Source organism: Erinaceus europaeus, chromosome 8 (assembly GCF_950295315.1).
Source record: "Erinaceus europaeus chromosome 8, mEriEur2.1, whole genome shotgun sequence".
NCBI lineage: Eukaryota > Metazoa > Chordata > Mammalia > Eulipotyphla > Erinaceidae > Erinaceus > Erinaceus europaeus.
The window spans coordinates 66,137,550-66,160,764 of NC_080169.1; the positions used below are offsets into that span (position 1 = coordinate 66,137,550).

General features: G+C 37.3%; 1 pseudogene; it reads left to right on the forward strand.

Moving 5' to 3' along the window:
* LOC132539723 (cadherin-related family member 3-like) overlaps positions 1-23,215 on the forward strand; it is a 208,172-nt pseudogene that overhangs the window by 31,933 nt on the left and 153,024 nt on the right.

Sequence of the window (23,215 nt, forward strand, 5' to 3'; positions counted from 1 at the left end):
GTAGGAGGTTCCGGACACGTTTCTGCCAAAATGGGGGTGGCCGAAGAAGTGGCTGTGGAGTCCAAAGGAGAATTCGGACACCTGTCTGCCAAAATAGGGGCCTCAGGGCAAGATGCCAAAATAGGGGCCTCAGGGCAAGATGCAGAGGAATTAGGGTGGGTCAAGATCACGACAGGCCTTTGCTTCTTCTTGTTTTTAAGGTGCTGGTTAAGTTCTATGATTACTTCCTTTATCTCTTTGACCTCAGCCTCTAGGTCCTTAAGCCTTTTGAGAGGTTGACCTATATATCCCTTAAAAGCTGCTATGATGATCAACAGGATATAAGGTGAAGCCCCGAGAAAAATATCCCAGATATATAAAAATTGTATACTGGAAAAAGAATGCAGGATTTGGAAAAGATTTTCCATGGTGGAAAGATCTCTGGAAAACAATAAGAAAGAAAAAAAAAATCACAGTGCCTTAACACAATATTGCAGATACCCAAAAGGTGTGTACTTATCTAAGATGTCTTCTTGTAAATCTGCTGCTACGGGTCCCTGTTCCGGGCGCCAGATGCCGGGATAGCCTGAGGGTACTTCTTCCCGAGCTAGTGTTCTCTGGGTTGGAGAGAACTCAACTGGAGCTGATCTAGGCTGCTGTGTGGGAGAGGGATCAGGAACTCGTGCTGCACCAACTTCCGCAGGAGATACACTCTGGAACTCTCGGAGCCGGAAAGCAATTTCCAAGTGTCTTTAATCAGAAGAGCAGCTGTTTTTATACTCTCCAAGTAGGGTGGAAACAGGATGTGATATAGAGAGGGTGGAGAGAAAAGTGACTGGTGAAAATCAGAGTGTGACAAGGAGGGGGCGGAACAGGCGAGAATCCTATAACTGAACCACCAATGCCATGGACTGCTTTATGTAAAAGTGATTTATGTAAATAGACCAAACCTTTGGATCAGTAAATCCCTATATAGGCATATGGATAAGAAGAAGCCAGGGGGAGGTGGCAACTACCCAACAATGAGAGAGAGAGAAGAGGACTTTAGTTTATCTCTTTTTGCACATCCTTTACCAAAAAGAAAGGATGCCAAAACGTTAAAAATGGACCTTTTGGCATATACCTGACTTTGAAGACCTAGAATCTAGAACATAAGTGGAAGAGATGAAACTATCTAAAAGTAAGATGACATGGATAAGGAGGATTGATTTTATAAATGATTTTATTAATTAACCTTCATTCCTGACCTCTACCCCCTTGTTACTTTATTTAATTTAAAATCTATCGTGTCTGAGATGAGAATGGCTGTTCCTGCCCTTTTTTGTGGACCGTTAGCCTGTATGATAGTTTTCCATCCTTTCACTTTAAGTCTGTGTTTATCTTGTTGTGACAGATGGGATTCTTGCAAGCAGCATATGGTTGGGTTATGTTTTCTGATCCATCCCCCCACCCTGTGCCTTTTGATGGGTGAGTTTAAGCCATTGACATTTATTGATATTATGGATTTAATGTATTGTAGTGCCATTGTTCTAAAAAACAATTTGTTTACTCTGATATATTACAAGTATTATAGTGATGTTCTTGTTTATAAGAGGTCTTTTAGTACCTCTTTCAGGGCCGGCTTGGTGATAGTTGCCTCCTTTAACTGTTGTTTGTCTAAGAAGGTTTTGATCCCTCCATCTAGCTTGAATGAAAGTCTAGCAGGATATATTATCCTTGATTGAAACCCTTTTTCATTCAGGGCTCGATAGATATCTTGCCACTCCCTTCTGGCTTTTAGAGTTTGAGTTGAGAAATCTGCAGAAAGTCTTATGGGTTTTCCCCTGTATGTGACTTTTTGTTTCTCTCTTGCAGCCTTTAGGATCCTTTCTTTATCCTTACTTCTTCTCATTGTGACTATGATGTGTCTTGGTGTTTTCAGGTCTGGGTTGATTCTGTTTGGTACTCTCTGGGCCTCTTGCACCTTGATATCCTTTCTGTTATTCAGGTCTGGGAAATTTTCTTGTATTATTTCCTCTAGAATGTTTGCTTCCCCTTCCTCTCTTTCTTCCTCTGGCAGGCCAATTATACGAATGTTACTTCTTTTGAGATCATCCCATATGTCTCTGTTGTTGTTTTCCGTGTCTCTCACTCTCTTTTTAAGCTCTTTCACCTCTTTCTTCGTTTTCTCTAACTCATCCTCTGTCTGACTAATTCTGTTTTCTGCTTCTGTTAGTCTGCTTTCCCTTGCCTCAGCTTCTTTCTTCATTACAGCTATTTCAGCTTTCAGTTCTCTAATCGTCTCAAGATAATCAGTATTTTCCTTGGGGGTCTCAACTGTTGTTTCCCTAATACTGCCATTCCTTTCCTCCAATGTTGTTTTCATTTCTGTGATTAATAAGTTTATTATTGCTTGCATACTTTTCTTATCTATGGTTACTTCTGACTGATTTGTGGTTTCTTCAGGGCTCTTGTCTTCATTCATTAGGGTAGCAGTTTTATTTGTTTTTAATCTACCCATTTTTTTTATTTCTGTGTTTCTCTCTCTTTTTTTTTTTAATGCTCTGTTGTTCCTCAGTTGTTGTGTTTTGAGCACAAGTAACACTGTACTAAATACCTTTATGACAATTGCACTCACCAACCTCCGGAATTACAGTAGCAACTGAAGTAAGTATTGAAGGAGTTTAATCATTACCAGTTAGCCAAAAAATTTCTCCAGTCCGTGAAAAAATAGTAACCAAATCCCAGTGAAGAAAGAGAAAAGAAAGAGAGGGTAGCAAGAATAGACAGTTATGCAAATCTACTATCCAGTGTATATTCTAGGGGTAATAAGAATGTAAAGGGAACTAGAGCAGAGATACACACATAGAGAGTCCACTCTGGGTCAGATTTCTTCCCCAAAGTAATTCACAAATTCAGAAAGGCAAAGAAGAAAGAAGTGTATGACAAGATAAAAATTAAAAAAAAATAAATAATAAAAAAAGAGATAGAGAGAGATAAGAGAGAGAAAAGGGGAAAGATAAGAAGAAGGGTTGTAATTAAAGAGCAGTGCGAGGAACTTCCCAAATGTGTATCAGTGAGTTTAAAAAAAAAAACAAAACAAAAAAAAACAACCCTGTTTGGTGGTATGGGGTACCCTGCTAGTAGCTGGTCCCAGGCACTGCTTATGGGGGGGGGGGGCGGCGGGAAGGATGTATGCTTGAAAATTAAAAGGAAGAAAAAAGAATTTTTTTCCCCTATTCTAATTCTTAACCCAAATTAAGTTATAGACACCTCCTTGGTGTCACCGCTATGGCCCCTTATTGGCTGGCCTGCTAAAGGCAGAAAATCCTATTGTTTACACGAGATGTGTCCGGAGCTCAAAGGCTAGCCGCTTCTCAGTCCGCCATCTTCCGGGAAACCCCCCCTCCAGACTTTTTTAAAGGATTTCTCAAAAATGAAAACTAGCTCCAAATCCTTTGATCCAATGAGAGCTATACTCAAGAAGTCTTTGGATCCACTCTCAGGGTCACGGTGGACCCTGGAGACTCCCAAGAAAAAGCCCCCGAGCTAAAGTGCTCTCTCCGGGTCCTCTGCCCGCCGCGCTCTGCAACCGGCGGAGGAGCCGCCTTCCTGGGCGGGCGGAGGACAATGCCCTGCGCACTCGCCTTGCCCGGCGCCCTGGGAATTCTGGAGCCCCGCTAGTCCATGTCACCTTTACTCTAATTCTTAACCCAAATTAAATTGTACTCACTTCTGGGTGTCACCCCTTATTGACTGGCCTGCTAAAGGCAGAAAATCCTACCGTTGCCAACGATGTGATCAAAGCGCTCGCTGTTAGCGACTTCTCAGTCCGCCATCTTCCTCTCCCCCCTCTACCCCCTTGTTGAGAGGTAGAGAATTGATTCAAGATTTTCCCTTTTTGCCCATTGCCCAATGATGTCTGTTCTCCCTCTCTCTCTCTCTCTCTCTCTCTCTCTCTGTGTGTGTTTTACTCTTTGTTTTCCTTAAAAAATTATCTTTACTTGCACTGGCCCAATTTAATTCTACAAATTCTTCTTCCTGAAGCTAGCTAGCTCTTTTTTTTCCTTTAATCATTATCTTAGAGTATGGTATTTCCATCAGGCCAACTTACATTACTCTTTCTCATTTATCCTTCATACTGAGTCACACGTGAATTCCTCACATCATATTTATTGCCACTTCTGTATTTTGGTCTCACAATTACTTTCTAGAATTTTTGCTGTAGCTTCTGACGGGTCTTCAGCTTTTCCCTCATCACTCCTCACTCCATAGCATATACAGTAATAGTGATTTTTAACTCATAAATCAATTTCCATAGATTTTTTCCACTATGATAGATATAACACAGTGGAGAAAAAATTGAGTTGCCCTGTTTGCAAGTGTCTCCAATGGTAAAGTGAGGTGATGTCATGGAAGCATTTCTCATGCTACAAACTAGTATCTTCATGATTTTTTTTTGTTCCATGTGTTTCACTTTTTTTTTACTTTCTTTTTTGGTGATTTTACTGCTTGAAATGGACCTTAACCATAGTGCCAAAATGTTTTCTATAGTTCATAAATATAAGCAGATAGTAATGTGATATTTAGAGAAATGTGTCTATCATATATGCATAATTTAAGCATGCATGATGGTGCTGTTGTTCATGACTTCAATGTTAGTGAATAAGCAATATATATGATATAAGGTATCTCTAAATAGAAATGTATATTATACAAGTGTATACATTTTTTTTGCCTCCAGGGTTATTACCAGGGCTCGGTGCCTGCACCACAAACCTACTGCTCCTGGAGGCTATTTTTTCCCTTTGGTTGCCCTTATTGTTTTACCGTTGTTGCGGTTATTAATGTTGTTGTTATTGATGTCATTGTTGTTGGATAGAACAGAACGAAATGGAGAAAGGAAGGGAAGGCAGAGGGGGAGAGAAAGACAGACACCTGCAGACCTGCTTCACCACTGTTGAAGCCACCTCCCGAAGCTGGAGAGCTGGGGGCTGAAACCAGGATCCTTACACCTGTCCTTGTGCTTTGAGCCATGTGAGCTTAAACTGCTGTGCTACCGCCGGACCCCCCAAGTTTATACAATTTTAAATAGAATATATTAATACTAATTTTTTTTAAATTACTTTTTATTGGATAGAAACTGAGAGAGATATTGAGAGGGAAGGGAGATAGAGAAAGAGACGGAGAGCTAGATAGAGAGAGAGAGAAGAGAAGAGAAGAGAAGAGAAGAGAAGAGAAGAGAAGAGAGGCAGACACACTTGTAGTACTGCTCCATTGTTTGTAAAGCACCTCCCTTTTATGTAGGGATTGGGGACTTGAACTTTGGACTTTGTGCATGCTATTTTGTGCACTCAACCAGGAGCTCCACCACCAGATCCCCTATTTTCTAATACATTATGGAAAAATTTATTATGCCACTGTGTGAAATTAAGGTTTTAACATTAATATATAAAATAAAATTAAGATAAAATTTTATATTCTTAAAAATGATTTTACAATATTTAAAAGTGATCAGCACCATTTAATAGCTCATTTTCATAAGTCTATAACAAATATGTATTCACCCTCCATTCATTGTAAAGATTTGGAAAAATAGGTTGTCGGGCAGTAGCTCAGCAGCTTAAGTGCAAGTGGCACAAAGCACAAGGACTGGCATAAGGATCCGGGATCCCCCGGTTGGAGCCCCCAGCTTCACACCAGCAGGGGAGTCACTTCACAGGATATGAATCAGGTCTGCAGGTGTCTGTCTTACTCTCCCGTTCTTTGTCTTCCCCTCCTTTCTCTATTTCTCTCTGTCCTATCCAACAATGACTACAACAATAATAACTACAATAAAAAACAATAAGGGCAACACAAGGGAATAAATAAATAATTAAAAAAAGATTTGGAAAGATAGCTACATAACCTATCAGCAAAGACAACTCATTAGAACTAGTACTTCCAAAACTAAGATCATTGATTTGTCAATAGAAGAAACTAGTACTAATTTTTTAAAAACCATTATGTCTTAAAATATGATTAATACTAAGTTTAAAGCAAGAAATTACAAGATATTTCTGAAATATCTTTCTCCAGAAACAGAAGTTATCAAATATCACATGAGTTCAACTAAAATTACAGAAAAAAAAAACAACTAATTTAAAATATCACTCTAAATACTTCCACTGGCCTAAATACAGAAGAGCAGAAGCACTGAAAGAACATGTAATAACTGAAATTGTAAATTATGCCAAGTTCTATGTGTATACTTAGAGAATATAGTAGTCATCATTGGGATTTCACTGCTTGGAGCTGAATTTTTCAGATAGTAAGAAATAGGAAGAAAGGGGAAGACACAATAGCACCAAAGCTTCCTCCAGGGCTTTGAAAGGCTCAAAACTTGGATCATGCATATTGAAGAATCAAGCCTACTATACACACTAGCTATTTTGCTGACCCTTGTTGCATTAATATGTATACAGAGTTAGCTTGGATTCCCAATGTTTATCATCAAAGTACAAGATGACATGGAGATTTGTGCATTTGACTATCGCCCTCAAAACTTTGCGATTCACTCAAGTTACTGAAAATAAGATATAATCTGATTCTAACGCCATTTGAAAATAATTTCTTAATATGTCATCACAATGTTATGTTAGAGTCACTGTTTTTTTTTTTTGCCATGATCTTCCAAGTATTTATTGCTTGCACTGACTTTTTTTCATTTACATGTATACACACAGAAGAGTTCATGATCAGTGCTGTCCCATATTACTGTGCCTTTCCTCATTCTGTTTTTTCTCTCTGAAAGGGATTTCATTTTATTCCTAGTTTTCTGGAACATGTGGTGAATTAAAAAAAAAAAGAGGAAGAAGATTCTGTTCTGTTATTTTGCTCAGGGATAATTTTGCTTAGTATGGTTCAGACTTAATTACACACACTTCTGCAAAATAAAATTTTCTTATTTACATTAACATAGCAGATTTAAGTTATGTTTGTCCCTTCATTTTCACCATAAAACTGTAAGTTCTGTTCAGATAAAGATGGAATCCTAGCCATATTTTAAAAACTGTAGCACCTAGGAAGGTCTAGTTCAATAGTGATACATCTTAACAAGAGCTTACATTTCCAAGTGAGCAAGCATATGTGTTGCCTTGGGGAAAAAAAAAATTAAATGAAGTTTTTAAAAATTTACTCATTTTTCATAAAAAGTCTAATTTTGATGAAATTTACCTAGACAACTCTTGGTGTTTGATTTGCTAGTAATAAGTAACTTTTCTATGGAACTAATGTTTAATATATATATATATATATCACAGATGTAAAAAATCAAAGTTGGTATGATAAATAAATTTATGCATTTTAGCTGTTTTATTTTTATTATAGATATTTCAATAATACTTTATCATTTGCCTCATAGGTGGTCTACTAAAATATTCACAGTAAAGTGAAATTAGTTTTTTCTAGACATTACTTATCACTATACTAAATAGAAGAGATACTATACTAGAGATCACTATACTAAATAGAAAGACATGTCTCTGATATCTGATTACTGTAAAAAATGGCGACTAATCCCTAGCACTGCAAAAACGGTATCATCTGTTTTCCATCTACACCATGCCTTGGCCTCGCGTGAGCTTAATGTGCAGCTTGGCGATACGAGAATCCGGCATGAAGCCCAGCCAGTCTATCTTGGCTTTACTCTCGATCGCACTCTGTCATTTCACGAACATCTCATAAAAACTGCAGCAAAGGTGGGCGCGAGGAATAACATCATTGCAAGACTGGCCAGCTCCTCATGGGGCGCGAGCGCTTCCACACTACGATTATCATCTCTGGCATTATGCTATTCCACTGCAGAATACTGTGCCCCAGTATGGTTCTGTAGCCCCCATGTCCACTTGGTCGATTCCAAATTATATTCCTCCATGAGGATAATTTCTGGAACCATCCGTTCCACCCCGGTTCCATGGCTGCCAGTTCTTAGCAACATCGCCCCACCAGATATTCGTCAGGATGCGGCATCATCTAAGTTCATTTCCCACGTCTACACTCGACTGGACCTGCCAATATACACGGATATCTTCGCCCACCCTGTCCAACGCTTGACGTCTCATCACCCAATCTGGTCCCCTATGCCTACACTGAACTTCTCTGTTCCAGTCTCTTGGAAACAGAGTTGGCAGTCAGCTGAGGTAAAGAACAAACACCTCATCACAGACCCCAGCAAGCGTCAACCCGGCTTTGACCCAGCACGTTATGATTGGGCCCTGCTCAATCGCTATCGAACAGGCCATGGCCGGTGCGCCACTATGTTCCATCGCTGGGGAGCCAGAGATGACCCAATCTGTCCCTGCGGTTACAGACAGACTATGACCCACATAGTCAACGACTGCCACCTCTCCAAATTCAAAGGAGGTCTCGAAACTTTACATCAGGCTCAACCTGATGCTGTTGACTGGCTACGGAAGAAGGGCAAACGCTAGAAGAAGAACTATACTAAATGTTACTTTCCACGGGGCTGGGCAGTAGCACAGGGGGTTAAGAGCACATGGCACTAAATCCAAGGACCAGCATAAGAATCCAGCTGGAGCCCTGGCTCCCCACCTGCAGGGGGTCATTTGATGGGTGGTAAAGCAGGTCTGCAGGTGTCTTTCTCTCCCTGTCTCTTTCCCATCTCTCTCGATTTCCTGATTTCCCTCTATCCTATCCAACAACAACAGCAATGGCAACAACAACAACAAGGGCAACAAAATGGGGAAAAATGGCCTCCAGGAGCAGTGGATTCATAGTGCAGGCACTGAGCCCCAGCATTAACACTGGAGGAAAAAAAAAGTTACAGTCTAAAGATAAGTTTAATGGATATTTTACATTACAGTCTTTAAAAGCAAACGTAATATAATTTTTTTTCTTTCTGAGTTAGGGCCTCACACACGTTTTCTTTTACTGCCTTAAGCCCATTTTTGCATTTGGATAGAGACACAGAGAAAGAGTCAGAGAGTATCAGAAGGAGGCGGAGGGAGACCATAGCATTAGAGTTTTCCTAGAAATCCCAGCTGTCTCCCATGTGGTACTAGGGCTGTAGCATGGCTGAGCTCCTAGCAAGGCATATGCTCTACCCACTGAGCATTCTCTTCACAATCAACTGTTGGTAATCATTTTGTCAGAAGCCAATTGGTTTTAAGCCTTACCTTTCACATAGGTACTATCTAAAATGACCTAGTTATTTTTCTATTACTTGCAAGTTTCTGAAATGTGAAATTTTCTCCTTTCTTTTCATATTTCCATTAATAGTTTTAAATCAAGGAGCTAAGTATTTCACAAATGACTTATTCAATTAAAGTGTCTTTTCTTAAATTGTACTCTGACATTTATCAAATATAAACACAATCTCCAGTTAAAACATTCTCTCTTGAAGTCCATAGAGATGTAAATGCTTCTGTTTATTTGCAGAGTTCTACATATGGATTACTACTTAATCTGTACTATATCTTCTCGAGATGGCACTGTGGCCTTATGGACACATAAATTTTTAGGCCATCATTTTTGTTAGATTGACATATATATTAGGAGAAGATGTACTCCTTAATCCATAATTCTACAGCATATCACATTCTCATTTATCTTATGTGTCACTGTATTTTATTGATGCTTCCTGATGTGCTCAAAAAACTTATGTTTTCATGCCAAAAATGATTGTACTGTCTCTGTTTTTATTGGTTTACCACTTTCTCTAGGGAACTGACTAAGTAAGAGGCATACTTCTGAGATTGCTGTTAAGTGAAAGTTAATACTAAATCCAAAGAGAAATGTTGAAAGTATATAAAAGAGCAAGAACAATTTTCTTATTTTTTACTTTTTACCTTTATTTCTTGAATGTGACTGTTACCTTTTTGTTTATGTTCTCACAAATTAAAAGTGAAATTATCTTACATGACCCTTAGCACTTTGAATCAAGAGACATAAGTGAAGAGTCACTTTCTTTTTTTTAAACCCTTTTTTATTTTTTTATTATTTTTTTAAATTTATTTTTATTTAAGAAAGGATTAATTAACAAAACCATAGGGTAGGAGGGGTACAACTCCACACAATTCCCACCACCCAATCTCCATGAAGAGTCACTTTCATCCAGAGAGCATTAGGCCATCCAAAGGGTGAATTTGCTGAAAATTGATTATTATATAGAAATAGATAGGATTTTGGTGAAGAAACTAATTTGTAGAATGCCAGTTCTCAAATGTTTTAGTCTTTGGATCATATCAGGGACACCAAATATGTGTAATGATGTCTGACTTATTAATTACTTTTTCTTTAGCAGAGTCAATTTTGTTGGTACTTTTCAAAGCCTATGATTCTAATGACAACAGTGTTAACTGTATCATACAAAATTGACCATCCTTACTATCCATTATAGAGACTATAAAACATTTATGATGAATTTTATTTCCACTCTGGTTCAGTTATTAATAACTATGTGTCAGTCTTTTTGATGTCAAACTTCAAAAGAAAAAAAAAGAACAACAAATTCTGACAGTATTACTGATGGCACTATATAAATATATAGCTACTAGTGCATTGCAGGAGATGAATGGTTGTTTACTCCCAATGACAATTATCCTTTTCTATTTTTTGTAATACTTTTACTCATTGTGTCTAACATCTTTGGACAAGAATATGAATAATTTGGAAAACAGTTTTATGTGTTCTCTTGCTAATCTTTGATTATATTACAATAACACCTCCAATGCTACTAATTATCTCAAATGAGATCAGTTTGTCTGATCCTTCTAAAATTGAATTTGAGAAAAATGTCTAGTTGTTTTATACTGTTAATTCAGATAACAGAATCTTTAAAGCATAGCCAAGTGATTACTTCATGAAAAATCATGAGGCATTTAGTAATAATTTTTAATCTCCACCTCTGATTAAATAAAGAAGAGTAATGAAGAGGAAATGAAGTTAATGATTCTAATATTAGAAGCAGAGGACCTATTCACTTTTTGATAGTGGAAGTCAAGAAGAAATATATATACATATTCTAAAATAGGTGATACTTTAATAGAGAAGATAACTGAAACATTATTTAATTTAATGAATTTTAATTTAAATATTGCCTGCACATATAGAAGTGTACATATCACAAGTATGCAGAATTGTTATTATTATTACAAATGACTTGTTTGTCAATGTGTAAAAATTATGATGAAATGTTTAAAAATATTACTAATCTATTAGAATAATAAAATATGTTAATGCAAGTAATGTGTTTACTAAAAGTATTTATACATAAGTTGTGATAAGTGTGGCACTGTTTAACATTTTCACAAGTTCTTTAATATTAAATTAATTAATAGCAGAGGTTATCAGCCTCTGCGGTAAATCTGTTGCTACATACTTGGTTAAATACAATGAATGAAATGTAAACTTAGGCAAATACGTAGCTGGAAAGAAAAGTCTGTTTACGTTTGATTTTATTAGTTGCAGTTATTCTTTGACAATACACAAAAGGCCTATAAATAGTAATTTCTTAAAGATAATTTAGAATTTTTTGAAATTTTATTTATTTATTATTGGATTGAGACAGAGAAATTGAGAGGAATGAGGGAGAGAGTCAGAGAGACACCTGCAGCCCTGCTTCATCACTTGTTAAGCTTTCCCCCTGCAGGTGGGGACCAGTGGCTTGAACCTGGGTCTTTGTACATTATAATGTGAGTGCTTAACCAGGAGTGCCATCACCTGGCCCCAACAATTTAGAATTTGGAATTGAAACTGTCTATCTATCTATCTATCTATCTATCTATCTATCTATCTATCATCTATCTATCTATTTATCTATCTATCTATCTATATTTGTATTTTGAATGTTTATGGAAGAAGACTGGGGTTAACAAATAATTTCTTACTGCTATTTTAAAAATGGTTTTAGGGAGCTGGGCTGTAGCGCAGCTGGTTAAGTGCACATGGCACTAAGTGCAAGGACCAGGGTAAGGATCCCAGTTCGAGCCCCCGGCTCCCCATCTGCACTGGGGGTCATTTCACAAGCAGTGAAATAGGTCTGCAAGTGCTTTTCTCTCCCCCTCTCTGTTTCCCCTCCTCTCTCCATTTCACTCTGTCCTATCCGACAATAACGACATCAACAACAATGACAATAATGAGAAAACACACACACACAAAATAAATGATGGTTTTAGATTTTCAGACAACTTGTAAGAATATCTGCCATATGTTTGGTTCATAATTTTTTGTGTCATTTCTATGGTTTATAACATTTATAACTGAAGCATAGGTATGTTCTTCTGGTTTGTACTGTGATTCTGTTAAGACTCTAAAATTGTCTAGTCTTAACATAATTTTTAGTGAAATAATGATTACAAAACAGTTGTTACATGAGTACAATTTCTTTTTTAAAATTTTATTATTTATTATTGGATAGAGACAGAAATTAAGAGTGAGGGTAGAGAGGGAAAGGGACAGAGAGACACCTGCAGCCCTACTTCACCACTTGTGAAGCTTTCCCCCTGCAGGTGGGGACCAGGGGCTTGAACCCGGTTCCTTGAGCACTGTAACGTGTGCACTTAACCAGGTATAGCACTGCCTGGCCCCTTTTTAATTTTTTATAAATTTTATTATTTAGTACAATTTCTTCTCTTCACACCATAGTTGTCTACAGACCACTTTCACTGACAACTTAGATTCTCCGTTGTCACACTGCACTGATAACCCAATACCATCTCAACCCTCCCCCAATCTCCAGAGACCTTGGCTTTGATATAACAGACCACATCTAGTTTAAGTTTCACCCTGTGTTTTTCTTTTCTCTCCCCTTCCCCCTTTTAAAATTTTACCTATAAAGGAGAACACTGAGTAATCATCCTTCTTCAGGCTTATCTGATCTAGCATGATCCTTTCAAGTTCCATCCAAGAAGTTGTAAAGAAGATTCTATCATTTGTAAAACCGAGTAGTATTTTGTTGTGTATTAATACCACAGATACCTTCCTTCCTTCTTTCCTTCCTCCCTCCCTTCTTTTTTTCTTTCTTTCTTTCTTTCTCTCTCTCTCTTTCCTTCCTTCTTTCTTTCTTTCTTTCTTTCTTTCTTTCTTTCTTTCTTTCTTTCTTTCTTTCTTTCTTTTATTTCTCTCTCTCTTTCCTTCCTTCCTTCCTTCCTTCCTTTCTTTCTTTCTTTCTTTCTTTCTTTCTTTCTTTCTTTCTTTCTTTCTCTTTCTTTTTTCTTTTTGCCTCCAGATTTTTTGCTGGGGCTTGGTGCCTGCACTATGAATCCACTGCTCCTGAAGGCCATTTTTCCCATTTGACTGCCCTTGTTGTTGCCGTCATTATTATTGTTGTCATTGCTGTTGTTTGTTGTTGCTGGATAGGACAAAGAAATCGAGAGAAGAGGGGAGACAGAGGGGGGAGAGAAAGACAGAAACCTGCAGACCTACTTCACTGCCCACGAAGCTAGCTCCCTGTAAGTGGGAGGCCTGGGGCTCGAACTTGGATCCTCAAGTCAGTCCTTGAGCTTTGCGCCACGTGCACTTAACCTGCTGAGCCAATCCCGGACCCCCCGATACCACTTTTGTAGTAACTTATTTGCCTTCAAGCATCTTGGTTACTTCCTACTTTGGGGTATTATAATTTTAGCTGCTATGAATGTATATGTACATAGATATCTCTGAATAAGTGTTTTTATTTTCTTTAAATCTCTAGGAGAAGAGCTGCCAGGTCACAGTATAGGTCCATTCCTAACATTCTAATGAATCTCCAAACTGTATTCCATATGAATCAAATTTATATTTCCATAAATAGTGTAGAAAGATTCCTTTTTACTCACATCCTTCCCTACACTTGTTGTTTCTGTCCTGCCTAATTTTTTAACTGATTTAATAATGATCAACAGGACAGTAGGATAAAAGGGGTATAATTCCACACAATTCCCACCACCAGAGTTCTGCATCCCATCCCCTCCATTGAAAGTTTTCCTATTCTTTATCCTTCTGGGAGTCATTATAGGGTGCAAACGGTGGACAGCTTCTGTAATTGCTTCTCCACTGGACATGGGCATTGGCAGGTTGATCCATACCCCCAGCCTGTTTCTATCTTTTCCTAGTTGGGGAGGGCTTTGGAGAGGTGTGGTTCCAGGACTCATTGGTGAGGTCATCTGCCCAGGGAAGTCAGGATAGCATCATGGTAGTATTTGCAACTTGATGGCTGAAAAGCATTAAGATACAAACCAGAACAAATTGTTTAATAATTAGGAACCTAAAGGTAAGAATACAACAGATGAGATTTGGGTTCCCCATTTTGGAAAGCAAACAAACAAACTAGGAAGTCTATTTTAGGTATATTCTAAGGGTTGCATGACTTTACTAATTTTTGCCTAACCAGACAGCTAGTTTGCAGGTGGGCTAAAGGTACTGTCTGGGGAGATGGTGTCAGAGTTGGAAATAAGACTAGGAAACTGCATCAGGGTCTGCCCTTTCTAATTTATGACATACCCAGTTGATGTGAAGTGATGTTGTCTTTACTTGAATATAACCTTTTCTTTTGTGTTGAATATATACTTCAGTGAAGCTCTTTTGTATATCCTCTTTCCATTGGTAATGGTATTGTTTGTTGTTTTGTTGCTGTTTTGTGAGTTAAAAAAATTTTTTTTTATTTTTAATATACTTTGGTCCTTAGCCCTTTGTTGTGTAAAGATATTCTTACACTCAACTAGTTTATGGCAAGGGTGCCCAAAATACTAAATGAAGAAAGGAGAGGCTTTTCAATTTTTCTATTCTTGTTTATTTGTTTGCTAGTTTCAATTACTGTACATTTTTATAGTCATCTTGAAATTTGTTCTTTATTCTGTTTTCTGTTTTGAAATATTCTTAAATCTTCAAGTCTGGACTTTGGTCCTTGTGAAATTTAGCTAATTTCTGTTCTCTGATTTTAGTGATATGTTTTGCCCCAGTTCCATCTGGAAAAAAACTTGGATTTATTAATATCCTCTTATTTAGAAATTAATTTTATTAAATTATTACTGATTTATAATAACATCAAATAATTTTCCTAATTAGCCAGTTTCTCATTTCCAACTTTCAGAATAAAATTATCTTTAAGATCACAATTGTCATCAACTTATTCTTCATTTATTTTCTTATGTATTTGACTCTGAAACACTTCCTATCCAATACTTTCAGTAAAGCATTCCTTCTGTATAATTGAAGTCAATCGCCTATTTACTTTTGCCCCGGTTGTTTTTTTTTTTTTTCAGCTTCTGGTATGTTTTTCTAATATTGATGTAATATAAAAATGGCATGGTTTAATTAGCTAAATACATTTAATAGAGGAGCCATGTTCTGACTCACCTAGCAGAGTGCATACATTATAATTTATGAAGAGCTAGAAACTTCATCAACAGTGGAGCAGTGCTGCAGATGTCTCTTCCTGTTTTCCCTTCTCCTCTCTCCTATCTATCTATCTATCGTCTATCTATAATTCTCTACAAAAAAATCTTAGGAAAGGGAGGAAAAAATAACTATCAGGAATGGTATGGGAAATATATATATATCATATATTTATGATTGTCAATACATTACACTTGAGTTAATTTAACAAAATAAAAAAGCAATATACTTTACAATTTAAATTGATTTATGATAAATTTTTAAATCTATATAATTTAAAACATATATAGTTATAGTTCAGTTTTCCTTATTCATGATTCAGCATACTGATCAATAGTAGACTTTTCATAATTTATACAAACTATAGAAATACACAATTTCAATGATAAATGCACATAAAATATTTATATCAGAGCTTTATAAAGTGAACACTTGAAAAGTATAAATGAAAAATGAGTAAAAAGATCCAGGATAAATTAGTCCAGATTTTATGTATTTGATTATAAACTAACATATTATTGCATGCCATATATAATTATATAGTGTTCTAATTGACTTTAAATTCTAATGATTATCAAATTCACTATAAACAGATATAGATTTATGATTGACTAATTATCAAACAACAAAAATAGAATGTTATGTATATCAACGTGACAGTGGATTATTATTTAGCTATTGAAATACATGCCAGGAAAAAATATTGATAGAGAAGAAATATAGTTTAATATAAAAGATATTAAAGACATATATGCCAAAATTATGAGTCACTACTCAAAGAATAGAAAGAGAAATAAAGAAGTGGAATGAAGTGAGTCTGGTAGTAGTGCAGCAGGTTAAACGCACAAAGAGCAAGAAGTACACAAAGCAGCAGAGCCAAGATGGCGGACTGAGAAGTAGCTTCTGGTCTGAGATCCGACAACAACTGCTGGAAATGGTAGGATTTTTTGCCTTCAGCAGGACAGTGAATTCGGGGTCCTAGCTGTGACACCAAGGGGGCAAATATAGCGCAGTTTGGGTTAGAATATAGAGGAAAAAAGAAAGGAAATTTTTTTTATTATTCCCAAAGCGCAACCCCCACACAAAAACCAGACTCTGGGTGCCAGAAAGCTGCTCCTGGTATGCTTCCCTGCTGAGCTTCTTTCATTACCAAGATTCCTGGTTCAACAGAGGTTCCATTCCAAGTCTATTCCTTTCTGAAACCCTCAGCCATCTTTCTTTTTAAATAGTCAATTGGATCTACAAGAAGGAAAGACTGCCCTGAGGTGTTTTTTTTTTTTTTTTTTTTTTGGTTTTTGGGTTATTTTCTTGTTTTGTTTGTTCTTCTACTTTCTTAACTATCAGCTGCCTCTGCTCAGGTGGCTTGAGGCAATTTGGGAGGTTTTTTACCTCGTTCTATTTTATTATTAATATTACATAAAGGTGTATCTATTCCCCCCCGCTTTAGGTTAACCAGAATTAACTCTTAGTGTATTTTCCATTGCTAGGGGACTGGGCATCTCATCCATTTAGAGAGGAACTTGTTTCACTACTCCTACCTCCTCTATACCCACTCTCCCCTTCTCCCTCATCCTAGCTAATTAAAAAATAAAGTAAAATAAAATAAATTAATTAAAAACTTTCCTTTCAGTGCTCCTTTATTACAGTTATTTTTCTTATTTTTTTTTCTTTTCTCTCTCTTGTTTTTCTTCCTTAAAAAAATTTTTTTTCTTGTCTTCCTTTCTTCCTCCTTCTTTGGCTTTCTGAATTCATTGATACTCGTTTGTGAATTATTTTGGGGAAGAAATCTACTCAGAGTGGACTCTCTACGTGTGTATCTCTACTCTACTTCCCTTTCTCCTCTTGCTACCCCTAGAATATACAGTGGATAGTAGATTTGTATAATTGTCTATTCTTGCTATCCCTTTCTTCCTTTCTCTGTCTTCTTCACTTGGACTTGGTTGCTATTTTTTCACAGACTGGAGACATTGGCTAACTGGTAGTGGTTAAACTGCTTCAATCCTTGCTTCAGTTGCTATTATAATTTATGAGGTTGGTGATTGCATTTGCAATAAAGGTATTTAGTACAGTGTTACTTGTACTCAAAACACAACAACTGAGGAACAACAGAACATAAAACTAAGAAGCACATTAAAAAGAAAAATGGGTAGATCAAGAGCAAATAAAACTGCTACAACAATGAATGAAGACAAGAGCCCAAAAGAAACTACAAATCAGCCAGAAGTAACCATAGATAAGAAAAGTATACAAGCAATAATAAACTTATTAATCACAGAAATGAAAACAACATTGGAGGAAAGGAATGGCAGTATTAGGGAAACAACAGTTGATACCCCCAGGGAAAATACTGATTATCTTGAGGCAATTAGAGAACTGAAAGCTGAAATAGCTGAACTGAGGAAAGAAGCTGAGGGGAGGGAAAGCAGACTAACAGAAGCAGAAAATAGAATTAGTCAGACAGAGGATGAGTTAGAGAAAACTAAGAAAGAGGTGAAAGAGCTCAAAAAGAGAGTGAGAGACACTGAAAACAACAACAGAGACATATGGGATGATCTCGAAAGAAGTAACATTCTTATAATTGGCCTGCCAGAGGCAGAAAGAGAGGAAGGGGAAGCAAACATTCTAGAGGAAATAATAGAAGAAAACTTCCCAGACCTGAATAACAGTAAGGACATCAAGATTCAAGAGGCCCAGAGAGTACCAAACAGAATCAACCCAGACCTCAAGACACCAAGACACATCATAGTCACAATGAAAAGGAGTAAGGATAAAGAAAAGATCCTAAAGGCTGGAAGAGAGAAACAAAACGTCACATAAAGGGAAAAACCCATAAGACTATCAGCAGACTTCTCCACTCAAGCTCTAAAAGCCAGAAGAGAATGGCAAGATATCTATAGAGCCCTGAATGAAAAAGGGTTTCAACCAAGGATAATATATCCTGCTAGACTTTCATTCAAACTAGATGGAGGGATCAAAACCTTCTTAAACAACAGTTAGAGGAAGCAACCATCACCAAACCAGCCCTGAAAGAGGTTATAAAAGGCCTCTTATAAACAAGATCATCACTATAATACTTGCAATATATCAGAGCAAACAAAAATTTTTTGAACAATGGCACTACAATACATTAAATCCATAACATCAATAAATGTCAATGGCTTAAACTCACCCATCAAAAGGCACAGAGTGGGGGATGGATCAGAAAACATAACCCAACCATATGCTGCTTGCAAGAATCACATCTGACACAACAGGATAAACACAGACTTAAAGTGAAAGGATGGAAAACTATCATACAGGCTAACAGACAACAAAGAAAGGCAGGAACAGCCATTCTTATCTCAGACACAACAGATTTTAAATTAAATAAAGTAATAAAAGATAGGCAAGTACATTACATAATGATGAGAGGATCAATCAGCCAAGAAGACTTAACAATTATTAACATCTATGCACCCAATGACGGACCAACTAAACACATCAAGCACCTACTGAAAGAGTTTCAAAAATACATCAATAGTAATACAATAATAGTGGGAGACTTCAATACCCCACTCTCACACTTGGACAGATCAACAAAACAGAGAATTAACAAAGAAACAAGAGAATTAAATGGAGAGACTGACAGACTAGACCTCTTGGACATTTTCAGAGACCTTCACCCCAAAAACTGGAATACACTTCTTTTTAAATCCACATAACACATATTCAAGGATAGACCGCATGTTAGGCCACAAGGACAGCATCAATAAATTCAAGAGCATTGAAATCATCCCAAGTATCTTCTCCAACATCAGTGGAATAAAACTAACATTTAACAACAAAAAGAAAATTATTAAAAGACACAGAATTTGGAAACTAAACAACATGCTCCTTAAGAACCACTGGGTCAGAGACTCACTCAAGCAGGAAATTCAAATGTTCCTGGAAACAAATGAAAATGAAAACACAACCTATCAAAATATTTGGGACACAGCTAAAGCAGTACTAAGAGGGAAACTTATAGCCATACAATCACATATTAAACACCAAGAAAAAGCTCAAATGAACGAGCTTACTGCACACCTCAAGGACTTAGAGGAAGAGGAACAAAGGAACCCTAAAGCAACCAAAAGGACAGAAATCACTAAAATTAGAGCAGAAATAAACAAGATCGAAAATAAGGGAACTATACAGAAGGTCAATGAAGCCAAATGTTGCTTCTTTGAAAGATTAAACAAAATTGACAACCCCCTAGCGAGATTCACCAAACAAAAAAGACAGAAGACTCAAATTAATAGAACTGGAAACTATGGAGGAGATATCACAACTGTCACCACAGAAATCCAGAGAATCATGCAAAACTTTTATGAAGAACTATACACCAAAAAGCTAGAGAATTTGGAAGAAATAGACAAATTCCTAGACATATGTTCTTCCAAAACTGAACCAAGCAGAACCACAAAATCTAAATGCACCAATCACAGACAAAGAAATTGAAACCATTATTAAGAATTTCCCCAACAACAAAAGTCCTGGACCAGATGGCTTCACAAACAAATTCTACAAAACTTTCAGGAAACAGTTAGTACCCATACTTCTTAAGCTTTTCCATAAGATTGAAGAAACAAGAATACTCCCTTCCACCTTCTATGAAGCCAACATCACCCTGATACCAAAAGCTGATAGGGACAGAACAAAAAAGGAAAACTACAGACCAATATCTCTGATGAACATAGATGCCAAAATATTAAACAAGATCTTGGCCAACCAGATACAGCAACATATCAAAATGATTGTTCATCACGACCAAGTGGGATTCATCCAAGGAATGCAAGGCTGGTACAACATCCGTAAGTCAATCAATGTCATTCACCACATCAATAAAAGCAAAGGCAAAACCCACATGATTATCTCAATAGATGCAGAGAAAGCCTTTGAAAAAATCCAACAACCATTCATGCTCAAAACTCTACAAAAAATAGGAATAGATGGGAAATTCCTCAAGATAGTGGAATCTATATATAGCAAACCTACAGTCAACATCATACTCAATGGAAAGAAGCTGAAAGCATTCCCCCTCAGATCGGGGACTAGACAGGGCTGTCAACTGTTACCGTTACTCTTCAACATAGTATTGGAAGTTCTTGCCATAGCAATCAGGCAAGAGAAAGAAATCAAAGGAATACAGATTGGAAGGGAAGAAGTCAAGCTCTCACTATTTGCAGATGATATGATAGTATACATAGAAACACCGAAAGAATCCAGCAGAAAACTACTGGAAGTTATTAGGCAATATAGCAAGGTGTCAAGCTACAAAATCAATGTTCAAAAATCAGTGGCATTTCTTTATGCAAACACTAAATCGGAAGAAGAAGACATCCAAAAATCACTCCCATTTACTGTTTCAGCAAAATCAATCAAATACCTAGGAATAAAGTTGACCAAAGAAGTGAAAGACTTGTATGCTGAAAACTATGAGTTTCTACTCAAGGAAATAGAAACGGATACCAAGAAATGGAAAAATGTCCCATGCTCATGGATTGGAAGAATAAATATCATCAAAATGAATATTCTCCCCAGAGCCATATACAAATTTAATGCAAATCCCATCAAAGGTCCACCAAGCTTTTTTAAGATAAGAGAACAAACACTAAAATCATTTATCTGGAACCTGAAAACACCTAGAATTGCCAAAACCATCTTGAGGAAAAGAAACAGAAATGGAGGCATCACACTCCCAGACCTTAAACTATATTATAAAGCCATCATCATAAAAACAGCATGGTACTGGAACAAAAATAGGCACACAGACCAGTGGAACAGAATTGAAAGTCCAGAAATAAATCCCCACACCTATGGGCATCTAATCTTTGATAAGGGGGCCCAAAGGATTAAATGGAAAAAGGAGGCTCTCTTCAATAAATGGTGCTGGGAAAACTGGGTTGTAACATGCAGAAGAATGAAATTGAACCACTTTATCTCACCAGAAACAAAAATCAACTCCAAATGGATCAAAGACCTAGATGTCAGACCAGAAACAATCAAATACTTAGAGGAAAACATTGGTAAAACACTTTCCCACCTACACCTCAAGGACATCTTTGATGAATCAAACCCAATTGCAAGGAAGACTAAAGCAGAAAAAAACCAATGGGACTACATGAAATTGAAAAGCTTCTGCACATCCAAAGAAACTATTAAACAAACAGAGAGACCCCCTCACAGAATGGGAGAAGATCTTCACATGCCATACATCAGACAAGAAACTAATCACCAAAATATATAAAGAGCTCAGCAAACTTAGCACCAAAAAAGCAAATGACCCCATCCAAAAATGGGCAGAGGATATGAACAAAACATTCACCACAGAGGAGATCCAAAAGGCTAACAAACATATGAAAAACTGCTCTGGGTCACTGATTGTCAGAGAAATGCAAATTAAGACAACATTGAGATACAACCTCACTCCTGTAAGAATGGCATACATCAAAAAGGACAGCAGCAACAAATGCTGGAGAGGTTGTGGGGACAGAGGAAACCTTTTGCATTGCTGGTGGGAATGTAAATTGGTCCAGCCTCTGTGGAGAGCAGTCTGGAAAACTCTCAGAAGGCTAGACATGGACCTTCCATATGATCCAGTAATTCCTCTCCTGGCATTATAACCCAAGGACTCCATAACACCCAACCAAAAAGAGGTGTGTACTCCTATGTTCATAGCAACACAGTTCACGATAGCTAAAACCTGGAAGCAACCCAGGTTTCCAACAACAGATGAGTGGCTGAGAAAGCTGTGGTATATATACACAATGGAATACTATACAGCTATCAAGAACAATGAATCCACCTTCTCTGACCTATCTTGGACAGAGCTAGAAGGAATTATGTTAAGTGAGCTAAGTCAGAAAGATAAAGATGAGTATGGGATGATCCCACTCATCAACAGTAGTTGAGAAAGAAGATCTGAAAGGGAAACTAATATCAGGACCTGACCAAAATGTAAGTAGGGCACCAAAGTAAAAGCCCTGTGGTGAGGGGTAGACATGCAGCTTCCTGGGCCTGTGTGGGGTGGGGATGGGTAGGTGGGATGGGACATAGTCTTTTGGTGGTGGGAATAGTGTTTATGTACACTCCTAGTAAAGTGTAGTCATATAAATCACTAGTTAATTAATATGAGAGGGGGAAAATTAATTGTATGTCTCGAAGGTTTTAAAACACAGACTGAGTCTTTTTAATATATAGGCTGTGTATTTGATAGGCGAACTCTCTCAAAAGCCTAGACCAAGTAGATCAGAAGCAACCAATGGCACAGCTACATAGAAGATACTGGGTACTATACAGCAAACTCTAACAAAAGGACTTTCCAAAGTTAACCCAATTACCAAATAATGTGATGATAACAGTAACTATCCATTGTCTTTTTGAACCCTAAGACAGCAGGAACCTCACGTCTCTACTATAGAGCCTATTCCCCCAGTACTGGAACCTTATGATAGGGCCCACTTTCCCGCATGCCTCTCCCAATCCATATCAAATAATCTTGCATCTGCGGATCGCAACCTAATCAATCCAACGATTGCCACCTCAACATGCTCAGCTCAGACTGTGTCCAGAGACTTGAGGTGTGGAATGACAACCCTTCAGCTTCATTACTCCGGTGAGACCTTTCCTTTCATAGTATACTCTAATTCCATCCCAGCTGGTTCACTTTCTAACAAAGCCCCAAAACCTAAATATACACCAGTTTCTGTGAGAGAGCGCATATGTTCACACGTATCCATAAACTACTGCAAAATATATACCTGAAAGCAGAAGTACACTAGAGTTTGCAGTGAGTACCCCCCAACACTTCATCTCCACTATTCCAACCTTTGGGTCCATGATTGCTCAACAATTTGTTTGTCTT